Here is a 22,132-nt window from a genome sequence, read left to right on the forward strand (position 1 = left end):
CACAGAGCACTTAATACCTGCTAAACCTCGGGAGTATTATGTACAAATATAAGAAAAGCACTGTACTAAAAAAGTATCAACTTTAATTAGGAATATTCCTTCTGCTGTCAGTTAAAACATTTGCTTCAAGCAAAGTCTGCGAACATTACCGGTTGCAGACTGGGGGAGGAGGCTTGGTGTGGTTACCTAGGCAACCAGAAAGCGTCCCTCTAGTAACAAACATCAGTTATTAGAGTGCTTAATGTGTGCCACTTGTTAAGCCCAGACCCCATCCCTGCTCCTGCCCACCACATATCCCACTTTTTCTCAGTGTGTGGGGGGGTCCCTCTTTTTGATTTTGAAATGTTGAGAGGTAGTATAGTTGTATGATATCCTCCTGTGTGTGTGTCCCATAACTCCCAATTCATATGAATGTACACAGTCACGCAATCAAATATATATATACTGTGTATGACTCCAGCTGGTCCCGTTCCATAGACCTTTGGTATATACCTATGCATTACAGTACTGATTACTCATTAGTGGGCTCAATATTGTATAAGTTCTCTGCTCAGGCGATACTATCAAACATGTCTCATATGAATGATCTGAATATTGAGCCCTCTAATGAGTAAATCAGTACTGTAATGCAATACTGTGCCAGGCAGACTCCAAACTTACGATGCAGAAGCTCTTTCCAACTCTATTTAGGACTCCACACAGACTCTACATGCACAGCCACATGTGACAATGCTCGGATGCGGCCAATGTCGTCGCTAGCTCAACTGCGCACTGAGAATTTTGGCGCTGAGGGCTCCAGGATGCTCAACTCAAAGACTTATATCACCTGCTGCTAATTTCTAAAATCAAAGAGATTTTCCTCAAGATCTCTTTTAACACTGATATCAAATACAAGAATATAGAAAGCTCTGGTTTCTATAGTTGGTTTAGTACATATTGCTATACACGTAAAAAAAAAAACCATACATATATATATATATACATACAAACAAGTAGAATCCAGGGATAAGATCCCAGGAAGCTAAGGGTCTATAAGCGCTCCAAATAGGGACAATATAATATAATCCCTTATTAGTAAAACAAGAACTAGAATATTATTTCTAAGTGTGCCAATAGCTGCTGCTCAACCCAAATACGAAAGGAGACTCCCTATTTTCCCCCTTCTAAAAGTAAAAAATAAAAGAAATGAACGGTTAGCGCTGCAAGGCATAAAGAAAAAAACCATACAAGGATAAACAGAGACAATGTCTTAATTACAGAATATAAAAATAGTTAAAAAATGCAATAAAAACAAAATTAAAAAGTCCATAAACGCATAGGTAAAGTTGTGAGCCGGGAGCAATGTGAAAAATATTTCAAGAAATCCCAAGCAATCTTCAAATACGGTTCCCCCAAGGATGCAATACCTCTGATGAAGAAGGCAGACGAAAGTCATTTATGCCTTTGAAACGCGTAAGGATCTTACTGACTGCCTATTATACTGGATCTCAGCTGATTTGACTAGATGCCATATTTTTCTTATTGTTTGCTGAAAATTTACCTCATTTATTGAGGTTATCCTTGTGAGTAGTTTTTCACTGTTAGTGTTTTTAAGCTTTAATAAAAACGTTATTACACTATCAGTGTTCCTTCTTTTTCTCTACTTTGTATGAGTACCTGTGAGGTTTCAATACTGCCTGGGAAGAGGAGGTCTGAAAGTTTCTAATTGTGGATACTTTAAGAGCTACAGAGGACTCACATCTGAAAACAGTGGCTTGCAAACTCAGTGGGATTGGATGGTGATTACGTCATTACTTACCTCATATGGATTGAGGGTTCCTCAAGTAAGTGTACATCCTTGGGGAACCGTATTTGAAGATTGCCTGGGATTTCTTGAAATATTTTTCACATTGCTCCCGGCTCACAACTTTACCTATGTGTTTATGGACTTTTTAATTTTGTTTTTATTGCATTTTTTAACTATTTTTATATTCTGTAATTAAGACATTGTCTCTGTTTATCCTTGTATGTTTTTTTTATTTATGCCTTGCAGCGCTAACCGTTCATTTCTTATATATATATATATATATATATATATATATATATATATATATATAGATAGATAGATAGATAGATAGATAGATAGATAGAGAGAGAGAGAGAAAGAAATTCACAAAACTCTCATCATAATTATAAATATATGTTCAGTTTAAAAGAAAACCCAGATGAATTACAACAGTTCTCCTTCAGGTCAATATGTGCAGAACCTCTTGTTTAGTCCCCTTTTAGGTGTCAACTTTATATTACCTCAATCACTATGAGGTAAGTGTTAGACGTATCTGGTGTATCCGTCTGTATTTGCCTTTCAAAGGGACTTGTTTGGGATGGTAATGCCTCTTGTCATTGATAGAAACCTCAAGGCTGTATGCTTTTCCCAGATTGGTAACTGTATGTTCTTGTAGTTTAATAGTGTAATACTGTGTAATACTGTTTATTAAAATCACAATCAAAACACATTCAATACATCACACTCACATTTAAAAACCTCATGTATGAGGTATTTATATAGCACATAGAAAACCCCAAATGTTGGTGTTCTTCCTTTACAGTTCCCAATAGATAACACTTCTTTCAACTGATCCCTTACTCCTTTAACATTTGTTGCAAAGTATAGAGCAAGTCTCTGGAAATGTGTCTTTTCAATGCTTAGTCCCAAGAAAAAGAAAGGTTCACAAATACACTTAAAACACTATAAACAGCAAGGGTCTGTATATACAGACCCCAATCTCGCTTCCCTTACACGTTTAAAAGGTCAATAAAGCTTTCAGAGCGCCTTCTTCCTCAGAGGGTTCTGGATGTATGATTTATTTCTGTGTTTAAAACATCTTAGGCGTAGATACATCATAGGGGGCGGACTTCCCCTCATTGGTCAAAAATGCGGTCACGTGAGTAAGTCCCGCCTACGTCACGTAGTACTATGTTCCATTCATCATGAAGAACACACTCCATTCCTTCATAATACTAGGGCTAGTAGCCTGTCAATAATATGATGCTTTGAGTGGAATTTGCATCTATACGTCCTCATTAGTCAAAGTTATGGTCATGTGAGTACGTCCCGCCTACATCACGCAACACTACGATTCCACACTTCACCCATTCACAACAGTATGGTCAGTAGCCTGTCAGCAATACAATGTTTCAGATGCAGTTTGCATCTGCAAATCCTGGTCACACATAGTTCACCAGAATAATGCACACGTACTGTCAAACATTTAAGCAAATATCAGCATAGACCTCTATATCCCTCCCACAGAGGTATGTCACATAATGAATATTAAATATGAAAAAAACCAGTGCGCCAAATACCTGTGTATAAAAAGTGAAGATGTCAACATATAATGCAATACTATAATAAGATACCCCTATATATAAATGCGGGAGTGAACATTGCAAAGTAAATATACAAAATGATAAAAAGTCCCAATCAAACCAATCTGGTAGATGGTGGTTGTGTGAAATTTGGACAGTTCGTCTAGTCCAAAATCCAGATTCGAAAGTCTGGAACAGATGGCAGGCTGCTTCTTCGAAATTCTTGTTGGTGTCCCAAGATGTTATGATCTGTAGATGTGAAAGATAAAAAAAGAAGAAGGCGCCACCATGGTGCACAATCAGATGATTCAAACACGCCAAATGTACAAGTAAGACCGTACTTACAAGCTGTATGACACTTGAGAAGTGTCACAAATGCCTTCTGGACTGTTGGGAGTCGTCCAGCTAACTCACACTGATGGATGTCAGAGCAACTCTGGAACAAGGGAGCAGCGACAGGCGAACAGCATGCAGTGACCAGCCACAAGCTTAGCACCAAGCCGGATCGTTCACTTGTGTTAATGGATACACCAGTGACAGTAGATACACTATTGAATACAATGTATCAAAATGACTCCAAATGTTAAATAAAGTTGTAAAGTATATGATTGAATAAAGATGATGATTCGTGGCAAAAGTCTAGTAAAAACAAACAGACTTTATTTAGAGTATAGCAGCACAACGTTTCTCGGTCTTTCCTGACCGTTTCCTCAGGTGTAATATACCAAATGATTAAAACCACGAACTTTTATTACCGAGTTTTCGGCGTCTTCTAAAATGAACAGCGCATGCGTGGAGGTGTGACCACTCCAAGAGCTACCATTGGTTATCATTATCCAATGTTAGAGGATATAATGTTCAAGCCTCAGTGCGGAGTGTACAGCATGGGTAAAAAACCGCCACTCGTGTCATATATGCAAAAATCGTGCAGGATTATATTAAACAAGCACATTTAAAAGTGGTATTTAAAATGCACATAGATGAAATAAGTATATGTACATATATGTAGTGTAAATACGAGTACGAAAATAAATAGTGATATATACAATGGGAAGCTCTTAGTAGTGACACCAATCGCGCACACAAAAAGCAAACATAAAACAAGTAAAACTAGAATATCTATCAATCTAGGTACAAATAATACAATATTTGCAGGGTAATACATCAAAATATTATATACATTAGCCTCATATAAGAGACCTAAAGTTATAGATATCTATAGCATAAAACGTAAATAAATAAATAAATACGAAGGTATACACATAAATAAATTGTGAGACTAAATGATTAAATGGATGGTGCAGATAAAACCTACTAATAAAGCATATTTATAAATGGCCATCTGTACATGTATATATGCACCTATGCACGTTACATATCTAATGAGTATGGCTGATACCACAACCCATAAGGCAACCCACATGAAATAAGATATATCTATCCCTCGTCATTCATGTCATATCTATATTAGTTATCACATAAAGTGCAGATAATACCTACTTATAAAACATATTTATAAAAAATATGCAAATAAAATATCTAGCTTTACATGCATATATGCACCAATACACGTCACATATCCCATGAATATGGTTGATACCACAACCCATAAGGCATCAAACATGGAATACGATATATCTATCCATCGCCAGTGATGTTATATCTATGTTTATTTCCACATAAGGCAATGGTAATAGAGGTCACCATAAAGATACCATCAACAAAATATATGTTAAAATATAAAAAAACTAGTTAAAAGCTGCCATATCGATATTGGCATTGAGACCACCAGGGGACAGACTTTTGAGTTTCCAAATCCAAAAGGTCTCCCTTTGTCTCAAATGTAAAAACCTGTTCCTGCCCCACTTGGGTAGGATCTGTTCTAATGGGAATATAGAAAAACAATCAGTAGGTGAAGAGTGGCAAAGACTGGCATGTTTGGGAATACTATGGTTTTTGATATTGTTTTCTATGTTTCTTTTGTGTTCCCCCCACCTCTTTTTTAGGGGCCTGGAGGTCCTCCCCACGTATTGGAGTCCACATACACATTCTAATAGGTAGACAACAAAGGGAGAATCACACGTGAAATGTGAATTAATGTTAAATTTTTCTTTTGTGATAAATGAACTAAATTCAATTCTATTTGGATTTGTGAAAACACATAGGCCACAGTGTGCACGATTACATTTATAAAAACCTGGTTTTCCTAGTAGTGTAGAATCCCTATTTTTAGGGGTAAAACCATTTATTTTAGGCTGATGTACTTTCATGACTACCTTGCTGGGTGCCAGCTTATTTTTTAAGGTGGGAGCTCTTCTGTAAGTACATATTGGTTGCTTACTCAAAGTGTTGGTAAGAAATGGATCATTCTCTAGGATGTACCAATATTTTTCTAAAATGCCTTTGATCTTTTTGTGGTTGTTATTAAATTGTGTTACAAATCTAACCCCAGTATTATTAGACTCCCTGGGATTTTTGGATTTTTCTTCTTTATCGGTCACATGGTTGTCCCTTGTGTATTTAGAGAAAAAATCTTCTCTACATTTCCTTCTGGCCTCAAGGAAGCTGGTCTCAATTAGACTACTCGGAAAATTCTTTTCCAAAAACCTTTCTTTTAAAAGGTCAGCCTGTATATCAAAAGTTTTCAAATCAGTGCAGTTTCTGCGCAACCTACAGAACTGGTTGTATGGTATATTCTTTTTCCACGGTAAGTGGTGGTTGCTTTTAAAATTAAGGTAGCTGTTTGCATCCACTGGTTTGAAAAAAGTTTTAGTAGTGATGTTGCCCAGATTGTCCCATTCTAATATCAAATCCAAAAAATCTATACTTGTTTCATCCATTTTGGATGAGAACTGCAGCCCCATATCATTATCATTTAATTTATCAACAAAATTTTGGGCTTCTATAGTGCTGCCTTCCCAAATAAACAGGAGGTCATCAATGAAACGGCCATAGAAGACCAGATTAGCTGGCACCCAGCAAGGTAGTCATGAAAGTACATCAGCCTAAAATAAATGGTTTTACCCCTAAAAATAGGGATTCTACACTACTAGGAAAACCAGGTTTTTATAAATGTAATCGTGCACACTGTGGCCTATGTGTTTTCACAAATCCAAATAGAATTGAATTTAGTTCATTTATCACAAAAGAAAAATTTAACATTAATTCACATTTCACGTGTGATTCTCCCTTTGTTGTCTACCTATTAGAATGTGTATGTGGACTCCAATACGTGGGGAGGACCTCCAGGCCCCTAAAAAAGAGGTGGGGGGAACACAAAAGAAACATAGAAAACAATATCAAAAACCATAGTATTCCCAAACATGCCAGTCTTTGCCACTCTTCACCTACTGATTGTTTTTCTATATTCCCATTAGAACAGATCCTACCCAAGTGGGGCAGGAACAGGTTTTTACATTTGAGACAAAGGGAGACCTTTTGGATTTGGAAACTCAAAAGTCTGTCCCCTGGTGGTCTCAATGCCAATATCGATATGGCAGCTTTTAACTAGTTTTTTTATATTTTAACATATATTTTGTTGATGGTATCTTTATGGTGACCTCTATTACCATTGCCTTATGTGGAAATAAACATAGATATAACATCACTGGCGATGGATAGATATATCGTATTCCATGTTTGATGCCTTATGGGTTGTGGTATCAACCATATTCATGGGATATGTGACGTGTATTGGTGCATATATGCATGTAAAGCTAGATATTTTATTTGCATATTTTTTATAAATATGTTTTATAAGTAGGTATTATCTGCACTTTATGTGATAACTAATATAGATATGACATGAATGACGAGGGATAGATATATCTTATTTCATGTGGGTTGCCTTATGGGTTGTGGTATCAGCCATACTCATTAGATATGTAACGTGCATAGGTGCATATATACATGTACAGATGGCCATTTATAAATATGCTTTATTAGTAGGTTTTATCTGCACCATCCATTTAATCATTTAGTCTCACAATTTATTTATGTGTATACCTTCGTATTTATTTATTTATTTACGTTTTATGCTATAGATATCTATAACTTTAGGTCTCTTATATGAGGCTAATGTATATAATATTTTGATGTATTACCCTGCAAATATTGTATTATTTGTACCTAGATTGATAGATATTCTAGTTTTACTTGTTTTATGTTTGCTTTTTGTGTGCGCGATTGGTGTCACTACTAAGAGCTTCCCATTGTATATATCACTATTTATTTTCGTACTCGTATTTACACTACATATATGTACATATACTTATTTCATCTATGTGCATTTTAAATACCACTTTTAAATGTGCTTGTTTAATATAATCCTGCACGATTTTTGCATATATGACACGAGTGGCGGTTTTTTACCCATGCTGTACACTCCGCACTGAGGCTTGAACATTATATCCTCTAACATTGGATAATGATAACCAATGGTAGCTCTTGGAGTGGTCACACCTCCACGCATGCGCTGTTCATTTTAGAAGACGCCGAAAACTCGGTAATAAAAGTTCGTGGTTTTAATCATTTGGTATATTGCACCTGAGGAAACGGTCAGGAAAGACCGAGAAACGTTATTTTGCCACGAATCATCATCTTTATTCAATCATATACTTTACAACTTTATTTAACATTTGGAGTAATTTTGATACATTGTATTCAATAGTGTATCTACTGTCACTGGTGTATCCATTAACACAAGTGGACGATCCGGCTTGGTGCTAAGCTTGTGGCTGGTCACTGCATGCTGTTCGCCTGTCGCTGCTCCCTTGTTCCAGAGTTGCTCTGACATCCATCAGTGTGAGTTAGCTGGACGACTCCCAACAGTCCAGAAGGCATTTGTGACACTTCTCAAGTGTCATACAGCTTGTAAGTACGGTCTTACTTGTACATTTGGCGTGTTTGAATCATCTGATTGTGCACCATGGTGGCGCCTTCTTCTTTTTTTATCTTTCGTATGTCACATAATGTTTACCACAGTCAGGGAGATAATTTCTAATGATCATTATATGAATCTATATACAAAAGAGCCTATATACATACTACGTATATCTAAAACATATGTCCCACTCAAATAAAGGTGTATTCACATATATAAAAGACATTAAACCTTGAGAATAGGGATATGTTAATAATCCCAAATACCAGTTCTTAGCATAGTAATATATGATTAATATATATATATATATATTCACACATATGTATATTAAGAACCGACATTCTCAACCTAAAACATTTATTCCTTCCTCCTCATAAAGGAGTTTGGCTGTAATGTCAGTCATAATAAAGAGAGAAGGTTGATAATTACTTTTTTTAATAATTTTAATATTTGGTCAAATACCCACAAACAAGCACCTCTATACATATTTTGAGTTTTTAAATATGCTTTTTAAGCATCAGTAACATCAGATGTTCCTATATAGTGTATTCCTACATTTATTTCTGACAGTAATTTCTGTTATTTCCATCCTTATTTTCAATATTGTAATTTTAATAGAAAGGCTGCAATGTCAATATCCTTATTCAACCCTCCTGGATTCAAACTGTTTAAATAATGTATCCAGTGGGTTTCCCGTTGTCTCAATAATACCTCTCTATCACCACCCCTCTCTCCCAAGGTCACATGTTCCAAAATGGTACCTCTCAAACATTTTGGATCCTGATCATGTTTAGACAAGTTGTGAGTTTTTAGGCCTTCTTTTATATTGGTGACATGTTCGTAAGCCTTTTTTTATATGTCCTCGTTGTGCGACCTATATATTGGAGGTCATAACTACACTGAAGTAGGTACACTACGTATTCTGTTCTGCAATTGCACAGGGTTTGTATCTCACATGTTTTTCCATTGGTCGTGGAAGTAACCATTTTGGTCGACTTTCCCCCATTGTACATATGGTCACATGAAATACAATTTGTCCTGTTGCATTTGTAGAAACCTTTTGTTCCTCCTTGGTTTAGCCAGGTGCTCCTCTGTGGTCTACTTACTGGGTGCCAGTATGTTCTTTAAATTCTTACTTTTCTTGAAAACAAATCCTGGTTTTTGGCCTATTATATCATTAAGGATCTTATCTGTTTTCAGAATATGCCAGTGTTTTTGGATTATGTGTTTGATACCCATAGTTCCTTCATTGTAATTTGTAATAAAATTAAGCTGATTTTTTTTTGGACGTACTGGCTTCTTCCATTGATGTTATAGTTTTGCTTTTAAATCTTTCTTGAGTTCTTACGTAGGCTTTGTTTACATTTTTCTTTTTATAGCCCGTCTGTAAGAATCTAGTTTTCAGAATTTCCGCCTCTTTTTCAAAATCCTCCTCCTTTGTGCAATTCCGTCTTATTCTTTGGAATTGCCCAAAGGGGATATTTTTTATCCAGCTTGGATGGTGATTACTGGTGGCATGGATAAAACCGTTACTATCAGTTTCTTTTTTGTACAGTTTTGTCTTGATCCTACCCTTTTCGTGGAATAATATCAAATCCAAAAACTCTATCTCCAATTCATTATGTTTTTCTGTGAAGTGTAGATTTGCTTCATTGTTGTTAATATACTTTAAACACTTCTCTAGGGTTTCTTTATCCCCCTTCCAGATGAATATAATGTCATCTATGAAGCGGGCCCATGTAACTATATTCTCCAAAAATGGGTTATTATCCTAAATATAGTCATTTTCCCATAGACCCATATACAGGTTGGCGTAGCTAGGGGCAAACTTTGTCCCCATAGCTGTTACGCCAACCTGTATGTAGAAATCCTCCTTAAAAAGAAAGTAACTCTGTTCTAGAATAAATCTTATTGCTTCTACGATAAAATCCTGTTTAAGCTCAATAAGATTTGTATGTTTCTTTAACCAATACTCCACAGCCTTTATTCCTAAGGCATGTGGGATATTGGTGTAGAGAGCTGTTACATCAGCCGTTAACCAGATGTAATTCTCCTCCCATTCTATAGCTGTCATTTTCTGAATAGTATCTGGGGTATCTTTTATATAAGATTGCATTAGGAGTACTAATGGCTGTAAGTAATGGTCTACATATTCCAAAACATATGAGGTTAATGTATCAATTCCTGAGACTATAGGTCTTCCTGGTGGATTCATCTCTTTCTAATAATAATAGAGTGTCTAGGTCATTTTGGGTTAGGCCCTCCCCAATGTTTTCATCTTTTTCTGCAAAGCCTCGCCTTTGTCAGAGGGGTAGGCTGCAACCAGGCCTGTATTAACCTAGTCGCCTCAAAATCTTCCTGGGCTGATAACTGCTATAGTTTTGAATATTTGACTCATTTCTTCAAAGGGACTTGTATTCCCACTCCCTGGGCCCTCCACTGAACTCCAGGCTTTAATGGTTCAGGTAAAGGTTATATTTACTGCGAAATATTATGATTACATTTATTTTGGTTACTGTTCTTGCATTGTTATCAGTTGATTGCTGCAATAACTGACGTTCATAATTGTTTACACTTACTGCTCAGGTTCAAAATTAGTGGGGCCACCCGGCCTCTCCCTTTTCAGTATTGCTCCTTAGTCTTTCTCTGCCTTTTGCCCCCCCCCAGCCTTTGATTTGCTCTACATACACAGGGCTTGAATTCCCCCCCAAAAGAAGCTTACTTCTTAGGTATTTGTTAAAAACGAATGTAAAAATTGCCTTTTTACAAGAGACCCATTGGCCCCAGGGGTCCGAGTTCCTACAAAATTCCAAATTATTTCCTATTTGCCTAGTGACTTCCCATTTCCCACCCATCTAAAAAATCACCATATGCCTGTGGTCAGACCACGATATGGTCTCGCTAAATATCTATCTTTAAGAGGCCATTTTATTAAGCAGGCTGCAATCAACCACACAAAGCCATGTAAATCCCTTGCTCAACTATATTCAGAATTCCGTATTTTAAAGCATCATAATAAAAATAAAAATTTGGAGAAAATGGATTAATATGGTTCCTCGATTATTTTTGTTTTGTTATGGCATAATATATATGGTTTTCGGGCATATGGATTTATTTAGTTATTCTCCTTTTGTCCTTACTGCTTAATGAAGAGACACTGAAGATGCTGCAACCTCATTTTGACACATGCTAATTCACACTCTAATATTCAAAAGTGAAACCAAGATGCTATTTTGTTATAACTAAGTACATGCCCGCTTAATATGCCAGGCTAACTCGGGAGGGGGTTCCGGCAGGGGTGCTACCAGTAGCAGGCAGGGAGATGGTGGTGTATTTCTCTTAGCAAGGTCTTGCTCTTTGTTCATTCTAAAAAGTTGTTTTGTTTATTGTGTTTTTAACAACACTTCATATGCATATGGGTATATTACAATGCTAATGTGATGAACTGTAGTGCACCCCTTAGAATGAATCTACCCAGAATCTCTTGCTCTGAAGACATTCACCTAGATTTAGAGTTCTGCGTTAGCTGTCAAAAGCAGCGTTAAGGGCTCCTAACGCTGCTTTTGTCCGCCCGCTGGTATTTAGAGTCAGGCAGGAAATGGTCACTTTCAAGCCGCGACTTTTCCATGCCGCAGATCCCCTTACGCCAATTGCGTATCCTATCTTTTCAATGAGATCTTCCTAATGCTGGTATTTAGAGTCTTGGCTGAAGTAAGCGGTAGAGCCTCTACCGACAAGACTCTAACCGCAAAAAAAAGTCAGTAGTTAAGAGCTTTCTGGGCTAACGCCGGTTTATAAAACTCTTAACTACTGTGCTATAAAGTACACTAACACCCATAAACTAAATATGTACCCCTAAACCGAGGTCCCCCCACATCGCCGCCACTATAATAATCTTTTTTAACCCCTAATCTGCCGACCGCACACCGCCGCCACCTACATTATCCCTATGAACCCCTAATCTGCTGCCCCTAACATCGCCGACACCTACATAATATTTATTAACCCCTAATCTGCCACCCCAACGTCGCCGCTACCTACATTTATTAACCCCTAATCTGCCGACCGGACCTCGCAGCTACTCTAATAAAGTTATTAACCCCTAAACCGCCGCACTCCCGCCTTGCAAACACTATAATATTATTAACCCCTAATCTGCCCTCCCTAACATCGCCGCCACCTAACTTCAAGTATTAACCCCTAATTTGCCGACCGGACCTCACCGCTACTCTAATAAATGTATTAACTCCTAAAGCTAAGTCTAACCCTAACCCTAACACCCCCCTAAGTGAAATAAAATTTAAATCTAACGAAATAAATTAAAGCTTATTAACTAAAGTATTCCTATTTAAAGCTAAATACTTACCTGTAAAATAAACCCTAATATAGCTACAATATAACGAATAATTATATTGTAGCTATTTTAGGATTTATATTTATTTTACAGGCAACTTTGTATTTATTTTAACTAGGTACAATAGCTATTAAATAGTTATTTACTATTTAATAGCTACCTAGTTAAAATAATTACAAAATTACCTGTAAAATAAATCCTAACCTAAGTTACAATTAAACCTAACACTACACTATCAATAAATAAATTAACTACAATTACATACAATTAAATAAACTAAACTAAATTACAAAAAATAAAAAAAGATTACAAGAATATTAGGCTAATTACACCTACTCTAAGCACCCTAATAAAATAAAAAGCCCCCCAAAATAATAAAGGTCCCTACCCTATTCTAAATTAAAAAGTAACCAGCTATTTTACCAGCCCTTAAAAGGGCTTTTTGCGGGGCATGCCCCACGGAAATCAGCTCTTTTGCCTGTAAAAAAAAAAAATACAACCCCCCCAACATTAAAACCCACCACCCACATACCCCTACTCTAACCCAAACCCCCCTTAAATAAACCTAACACTACCCCCCTGAAGATCACCCTACCTTGAGCCGTGTTCACCCAGCTGGGCACCGATGGACCAAAAGAGGACATCCGGAGCTGCAGAAGTCTTCATCCTATCTGGGCAGAAGAGGACATCCGGACCGGCAGACATCTTCCTCCAAGCGGCATCTTCTATCTTCATCCATCCGGAGCGGAGCCATCTTCTTCCATCCTTCTTCACCGACGCCTACTCGCCGAATGAAGGTTCCTTTAAATGATGTCATCCAAGATGGCGTCCCTCGAATTCCGATTGGCTGATAGGATTCTATCAGCCAATCCGAATTAAGGTAGGAAAAATCTGATTGGCTGATTGAATCAGGCAATCAGATTCAAGTTCAATCCGATTGGCTGAGCCAATCAGATTGAGCTCGCATTCTATTGGCTAATCAGAACAGCCAATAGAATGCGAGCTCAATCTGATTGGCTGATTGGATCAGCCAATCGGATTGAACTTGAATCTTATTGGCTGATTCAATCAGCCAATCAGATTTTTCCTACCTTAATTCCGATTGGCTGATAGAATCCTATCAGCCAATCAGAATTCGAGGGACGCCATCTTGGATGACATCATTTAAAGGAACCTTCATTCTGCGAGTAGGCGTCGGTGAAGAAGGATGGATCTGCGTCGGCTGGAAGAAGATGGCTCCGCTCCGCTCCGGATGGATGAAGATAGAAGATGCCGCTTGGATGAAGATGTCTGCCGGTCCGGATGTCCTCTTCTGCCCGGATAGGATGAAGACTTCTGCCGCTCCGGACGTCCTCTTTTGGTCCATCGGTGCCCGGCTGGGTGAACACGGCTCAAGGTAGGGTAATCTTCAGGGGGGTAGTGTTAGGTTTATTTAAGGGTGGTTTGGGTTAGAGTAGGGGTATGTGGGTGGTGGGTTTTAATGTTGGGGGGGTTGTATGTTTTTTTTACAGGCAAAAGAGCTGATTACTTTGGGGCATGCCCCGCAAAAAGCCCTTTTAAGGGCTGGTAAAAGAGCTGGTTACTTTTTAATTTAGAATAGGGAAGGGACCTGTATAATTTTGGGGGGCTTTTTTATTTTATTAGGTGGCTTAGAGTAGGTGTAATTAGCCTAATATTCTTGTAATCTTTTTTTATTTTTTGTAATTTAGTTTAGTTTATTTAATTGTATGTAATTGTAGTTAATTTATTTATTGATAGTGTAGTGTTAGGTTTAATTGTAACTTAGGTTAGGATTTATTTTACAGGTAATTTTGTACTTATTTTAACTAGGTAGCTATTAAATAGTTAATAACTATTTAATAGCTATTGTACCTAGTTAAAATAAATACAAAGTTGCCTGTAAAATAAAAATAAACCCTAAAATAGCTACAATATAATTATTCGTTATATTGTAGCTATATTAGGGTTTATTTTACAGGTAAGTATTTAGTTTTAAATAGGAATACTTTAGTTAATAATATTTAATTTATTTAGTTAGATTAAAATTATATTTAACTTAGGAGGGTGTTAGGGTTAGGGTTAGACTTAGCTTTAGGGGTTAATACATTTATTATATTAGCGGCGAGGTCCGGTCGGCAGATTAGGGGTTAATACTTGAAGTTAGGTGGCGGCGATTTTAGGGAGGGCAGATTAGGGGTTAATACTATTTATTATAGTGTTTGCAAGGCGGGAGTGCGGTGGTTTAGGGGTTAATACATTTATTATAGTGGCGGCGAGGTCCGGTTGGCAGATTAGGGGTTAATAAGTGTAGGTAAGGTAGCGGCGACGTTGGGGGGGGGGCAGATTAGGGGTTAATAAATATAATATAGGGGTCGGCGGTGTTAGGGGCAGCAGATTAGGGGTACATAGGGATAATGTAGGTTTCGGTGGTGTCCGGAGCGGCAGATTAGGGGTTAATAATATAATGCAGGTGTCAGCGATAGCAGGGGCAGAAGATTAGGGGTTAATAAGTGTAAGGTTAGGGGTGTTTAGACTCGGGGTTCATGTTAGGGTGTTAGGTGCAGACTTAGAAACTATTTCCCCATAGGAAACAATGGGGCTGCGTTGGGAGCTTAACGCTGCTTTTTTGCAGGTGTTAGGTTTTTTTTCAGCCCAAACAGCCCCATTATTTCCTATGGGGGAATCGCGCACGAGCATGTTTTTCCAGCGTACCGCTACCGTAAGCAACGCTGGTATTGAGAGTTGAAGTGGCAGTACATTAGGCTCAACGCACCCTTTTTGGAGCCTAACGCAGCCCCTCAGACAACTCTAAATACCAGCGTTGTCTTAAGGGTGCGATGGGAAAAAAAGCAGCGTTAGCTACGCGGGTCTTTACCGACAAAACTCTAAATCTAGGCGATTGCTTGCTTGGGAAGACATAGCTAAACAGGTTTTCTCAAAATTTCAACATGGAAACTATGCATTACTCTTATTACTGTCTTTTAGTACTGTGTTATGCTAGCAGGACATTCATCATCAATGCTGATAAAGGTTAAAGGGACAGTATACACCAATTTTCATATAACTGCATCTAATAGACATTACTATAAAGAATAAGATGCAGATACAGATATAAAAATCCAGTATAAAACTGTTTATAAACTTACTTAGAAGCTCTCAGTTTACCTATGTTGAAAAGGTAGCTGGAAAGCCCACTGCATGTGGGAAATAAGACACTCCCCCCTCCCCCTTCTTTTGCATATGAAAAGACCCTTTACACAAACAGGAGCAAGCTGGAGTAGGTATCTGATGGTATTCTCCTAAAACTTTGGGGCTTGGTTAGGAGTCTGAAAATCAGAGCAATGTTATTTAAAAATAAGCAAAACTATAAAAAAACTAAAAAAACTTTATGGGCTAAATAAATAGATCATCTACAAAACATTTATGGAAAGAAAAAATGAGTGTATAATGTCCCTCTAAACCCAAGCAATTGTTGATTCTACTGCACTAAAGTATATTAATGCGCAGAGCATTATTATAATTGATGCTTGGTGTCATAGGTATTGTGTAGTCCAAGAAAATCATATTCGTGTGTGTGCAGTGTTTTTGTGTGTGAGGTGTGTGTGTAGTGTATTTCTGTGTGAGGTGTGTGTATAGTGTATTTCTGTGAGAGGTGTGTGTGCAGTGTTTTTGTGTGTGAGGTGTGTGTAGTGTATTTCTGTGTGAGGTGTGTGTGTAGTGTTTTTGTGTGTGAGGTGTGTGTGTGTAGTGTTTTTGCGTGTGAGGTGTGTGTGTGCAGTGTTTTTGCATGTGAGGTGTGTGTGTGTACAGTGTTTTAATGTGTGAGGTGTGTGTTCAGTGTTTTTATGTGTGAGTGTGTATGTATGTGTGAGTGTGTATGTGCCTACATGTGTATGATTGTGTTTACAAACTAGAGTGTGTGTGTTCACGTGTGTGTATTTCTGTATGTATGTGTGAGTGTGTATGTATGTATGTGTGAGTGTGTGTGTGCCTACATGTGTATGATTGTATTTACAAACTAGAGTGTGTGTGTTTACGTGTGTGTATTTCTGTATGTATGTGTGAGTGTGTATGTTTGTGCCTACATGTGTATGGTTGTGCTTACAAACTAGAGTGTGTGTGTTTACGTGTGTCTATTTCTGTATGTATGTGTGAGTATGTAAGTTTGTGCCTACATGTGTATGGTTGTATTTACAAACTAGAGCATGTGTGTTTACGTGTGTGTTTTTCTGTATGTATGTGTGAGTGTGTATATTTGTGCCTACATGTGTATGGTTGTGCTAACAAACCAGAGTATGTGTGTTATAAAGTATAGTGAAGTACTTTGCTCTGCAGTTTAGTTGAAGTGATGCTCTGCACTCAGTGTGATATAATACTGAGCAATAAAGCTGGTGCAGGGCTCTGCCCCTTTCATTATGTGTGCATGATGTGTGGCCTGTATGATTACCCTGACAAAATATAATAATAAGACATGCGGTCTGGGACCCATGGTAACTAGGTTGCGTTAAGTAGTACTATTCTTAGCACTTTAATCCCTGTTACTCCCCCTATCGGGGGAGGTCTATATGGCCTGCATGATTACCCTGACAAAATATAATAATAAGACATGCGGTCTGGGACCCGTGGTGTGTTAAGTAGTATTATTCTTAGCAGTTTACTACCTGTTACTCCCCCTATCGGGGGAGGTCTATATGGGCTGCATTTTTGGAACAGGGAGATGGAAGAAGATGATTGATCTGTCCTCCTACTTCAAATTTGGCCTAAACACAAGTGGCTGTCTCAAAACAATCCGGCCACGAGATAGATAGATTTGATAGATAGATATACATAGATTGATAGTTAGATAGAATCGATAGAAGATAAATAGATAGATTTGATAGATATATAATTACCCTGACAAAGTATAATAATAATAAAACATGCGGTCTGGGACCCATGGTAACTAGGTTACGTTAAGTAGTACTATTCTTAGCACTTTAATCCCTGTTACTCCCCCTATCGGGGGAGGTCTATATGGCCTGCATGATTACCCTGACAAAATATAATAATAAGACATGCGGTCTGGGACCCATGGTAACTAGGTTGTGTTAAGTAGTACTGTTCTTAGCAGTTTAATACCTGTTACTCCCCCTATCGGGGGAGGTCTATATGGCCTGCATGATTACCCTGACAAAATATAATAATAAGACATGCGGTCTGGGACCCATGGTAACTAGGTTGTGTTAAGTAGTACTATTCTTAGCACTTTAATCCCTGTTACTCCCCCTATCGGGGAGGTCTATATGGCCTGCATGATTACCCTGAAAAAATATAATAATAAGACATGCGGTCTGGGACCCATGGTAACTAGGTTGCGTTAAGTAGTACTATTCTTAGCACTTTAATCCCTGTTACTCCCCCTATCGGGGGAGGTCTATATGGCCTGCATGATTACCCTGACAAAATATAATAATAAGACATGCGGTCTGGGACCCGTGGTGTGTTAAGTAGTACTATTCTTAGCACTTTAATCCCTGTTACTCCCCCTATCGGGGGAGGTCTATATGGCCTGCATGATTACCCTGACAAAATATAATAATAAGACATGCGGTCTGGGACCCGTGGTGTGTTAAGTAGTATTATTCTTAGCAGTTTACTACCTGTTACTCCCCCTATCGGGGGAGGTCTATATGGGCTGCATTTTTGGAACAGGGAGATGGAAGAAGATGATTGATCTGTCCTCCTACTTCAAATTTGGCCTAAACACAAGTGGCTGTCTCAAAACAATCCGGCCACGAGATAGATAGATTTGATAGATAGATATACATAGATTGATAGTTAGATAGAATCGATAGAAGATAAATAGATAGATTTGATAGATATATAATTACCCTGACAAAGTATAATAATAATAAAACATGCGGTCTGGGACCCATGGTAACTAGGTTGTGTTAAGTAGTACTATTCTTAGCACTTTAATCCCTGTTACTCCCCCTATTGGGGGAGGTCTATATGGCCTGCATGATTACCCTGACAAAATATAATAAGACATGCGGTCTGAGACCCATGGTAAGGTTGTGTTAAGTAGTACTATTCTTAGCACTTTAATCCCTGTTACTCCACCTATCGGGGGAGGTCTATATGGCCTGCATGATTACCCTGACAAAATATAATAATAAGACATGCGGTCTGGGACCCATGGTAACTAGGTTGTGTTAAGTAGTACTGTTCTTAGCAGTTTAATACCTGTTACTCCCCCTATCGGGGGAGGTCTATATGGCCTGCATGATTACCCTGACAAAATATAATAATAAGACATGCGGTCTGGGACCCATGGTAACTAGGTTGTGTTAAGTAGTACTATTCTTAGCACTTTAATCCCTGTTACTCCCCCTATCGGGGAGGTCTATATGGCCTGCATGATTACCCTGAAAAAATATAATAATAAGACATGCGGTCTGGGACCCATGGTAACTAGGTTGTGTTAAGTAGTACTATTCTTAGCACTTTAATCCCTGTTACTCCCCCTATCGGGGAGGTCTATATGGCCTGCATGATTACCCTGAAAAAATATAATAATAAGACATGCGGTCTGGGACCCATGGTAACTAGGTTGCGTTAAGTAGTACTATTCTTAGCACTTTAATCCCTGTTACTCCCCCTATCGGGGGAGGTCTATATGGCCTGCATGATTACCCTGACAAAATATAATAATAAGACATGCGGTCTGGGACCCGTGGTGTGTTAAGTAGTACTATTCTTAGCACTTTAATCCCTGTTACTCCCCCTATCGGGGGAGGTCTATATGGCCTGCATGATTACCCTGACAAAATATAATAATAAGACATGCGGTCTGGGACCCGTGGTGTGTTAAGTAGTATTATTCTTAGCAGTTTACTACCTGTTACTCCCCCTATCGGGGGAGGTCTATATGGGCTGCATTTTTGGAACAGGGAGATGGAAGAAGATGATTGATCTGTCCTCCTACTTCAAATTTGGCCTAAACACAAGTGGCTGTCTCAAAACAATCCGGCCACGAGATAGATAGATTTGATAGATAGATATACATAGATTGATAGTTAGATAGAATCGATAGAAGATAAATAGATAGATTTGATAGATATATAATTACCCTGACAAAGTATAATAATAATAAAACATGCGGTCTGGGACCCATGGTAACTAGGTTACGTTAAGTAGTACTATTCTTAGCACTTTAATCCCTGTTACTCCCCCTATCGGGGGAGGTCTATATGGCCTGCATGATTACCCTGACAAAATATAATAAGACATGCGGTCTGAGACCCATGGTAAGGTTGTGTTAAGTAGTACTATTCTTAGCACTTTAATCCCTGTTACTCCCCCTATCGGGGGAGGTCTATATGGCCTGCATGATTACCCTGACAAAATATAATAATAAGACATGCGGTCTGGGACCCATGGTAACTAGGTTGTGTTAAGTAGTACTGTTCTTAGCAGTTTAATACCTGTTACTCCCCCTATCGGGGGAGGTCTATATGGCCTGCATGATTACCCTGACAAAATATAATAATAAGACATGCGGTCTGGGACCCATGGTAACTAGGTTGTGTTAAGTAGTACTATTCTTAGCACTTTAATCCCTGTTACTCCCCCTATCGGGGAGGTCTATATGGCCTGCATGATTACCCTGAAAAAATATAATAATAAGACATGCGGTCTGGGACCCATGGTAACTAGGTTGTGTTAAGTAGTACTATTCTTAGCACTTTAATCCCTGTTACTCCCCCTATCGGGGGAGGTCTATACGGCCTGCCTGATTACCCTCACCAAATATAACAACAAGACATGCGGTCTGGGACCCATGGTAACTAGGTTGTGTTAAGTGGTACTGTTCTTATTAGTTTAATACCTGTTACTCACCCTATCGGGAGAGGTCTATATGTCCTGCATGATTACCCTGACCAAATATAACAACAAGACATGCGGTCTGGGACCCATGGTAACTAGGTTGTGTTTATATTAGTACTATTCTTAGCACTTTAATCCCTTTTACTCCCCCTATCGGGGGAGGTCTATACGGCCTGCATGATTACCCTGACAAAATATAATAATAAGACATGCGGTCTGGGACCCATGGTAACTAGGTTGTGTTTTAAGTAGTACTATTCTTAGCACTTTAATCCCTTTTACTCCCCCTATTGGGGGAGGTCTATACGGCCTGCCTGATTACCCTGACCAAATATAACAACAAGACATGCGGTCTGGGACCCATGGTAACTAAGTTGTCTTTATATTAGTACTATTCTTAGCACTTTAATCCCTTTTACTCCCCCTATCAGGGGAGGTCTATACGGCCTGCCTGATTACCCTCACCAAATATAACAACAAGACATGCGGGCTGGGACCGATGGTAAGGTTACTTACTTTTGCACAATCAAGTATACCAGTTGCAGAGGTTCTGACCCTGCATTATGGCTGCACCTCTCCCTAAAAGAGGGATCTGTTACAGAGTCTGTGTGCCTGTATGCAAAGAGCTGGCCTGCCTGAAAGGAGCAGCAAGGCAGATCAAAAGATGCTATATACATTTGATATATAAGAAATACAGAGATCGATAGATGCAATATATATTTGATAGATACGATTGATAGTTAGATAGATTAGATAGATTGATAGATTAGATAGATAAATAGATAGATAGATTTGATAGATATATAATTTCAATGACAGAGTATTACAAGACGTGCGGTCAGGGAACCATGGTAAGGTTACTTCCTTTTGCACAATCAAGTATACCAGTTGCAGAGGTTCTGACCCTGCATTATGGCTGCACCTCTCCCTAAAAGAGGGATCTGTTACAGAGTCTGTGGGCCTGTATGCAAAGAGCTGGCCTGCCTGAAAGGAGCAGCAAGGCAGATCAAAAGATGCTATATACATTTGATAGATAAGAAATACAGAGATCGATAGATGCAATATATATTTGATAGATACGATTGATAGTTAGATAGATTAGATAGATAGATAGATTAGATAGATAAATAGATAGATTTGATAGATATATAATTTCAGTGACAGAGTATAACAATAAGACATGCGGTCTGAGACCCATGGTAAGGTTACTTCCTTTTGCATAATCGAGTACAGGTTGGGGTCCGGGATTGACTTTTTGTGCTGTTTGATTCTTTCAGGTATACCAGTTGCCGAGGTTCTGACCCTGCATTCTGGCTGCACCTCTCCCTGCAAGAGAGATCTGTTACAGAGTCTGTGGGCCTGTATGCAAAGAGCTGGCCTGCCTGGAAGGAGCAGCAAGGCAGAGGGATTGATTCATGCCTATAAGAAACCAGAGGGCACGATACCTGCTGGAAGTGTGCAGTGAGGAAGAGGGATCTATTCCTGCCTAGAAGCAGACAGGCAGAGGGGACGCTACCTGCCTGGGAGCCCACTGAGACCAGCCCAGCTGGGGGAGATACAGCCGCTGGCTTGACCCCGGTCTCAGCCACGATAGCCCTGGTCCCACTATTTGGAGGCAGAGGGATCAATTCCTGCCAAGAAGCAGCCTGGCAGGGGGATTTATTCCTGCTTAGAAGCAT

Source organism: Bombina bombina, chromosome 6 (assembly GCF_027579735.1).
Source record: "Bombina bombina isolate aBomBom1 chromosome 6, aBomBom1.pri, whole genome shotgun sequence".
NCBI classification, from domain to species: Eukaryota; Metazoa; Chordata; class Amphibia; order Anura; family Bombinatoridae; genus Bombina; species Bombina bombina.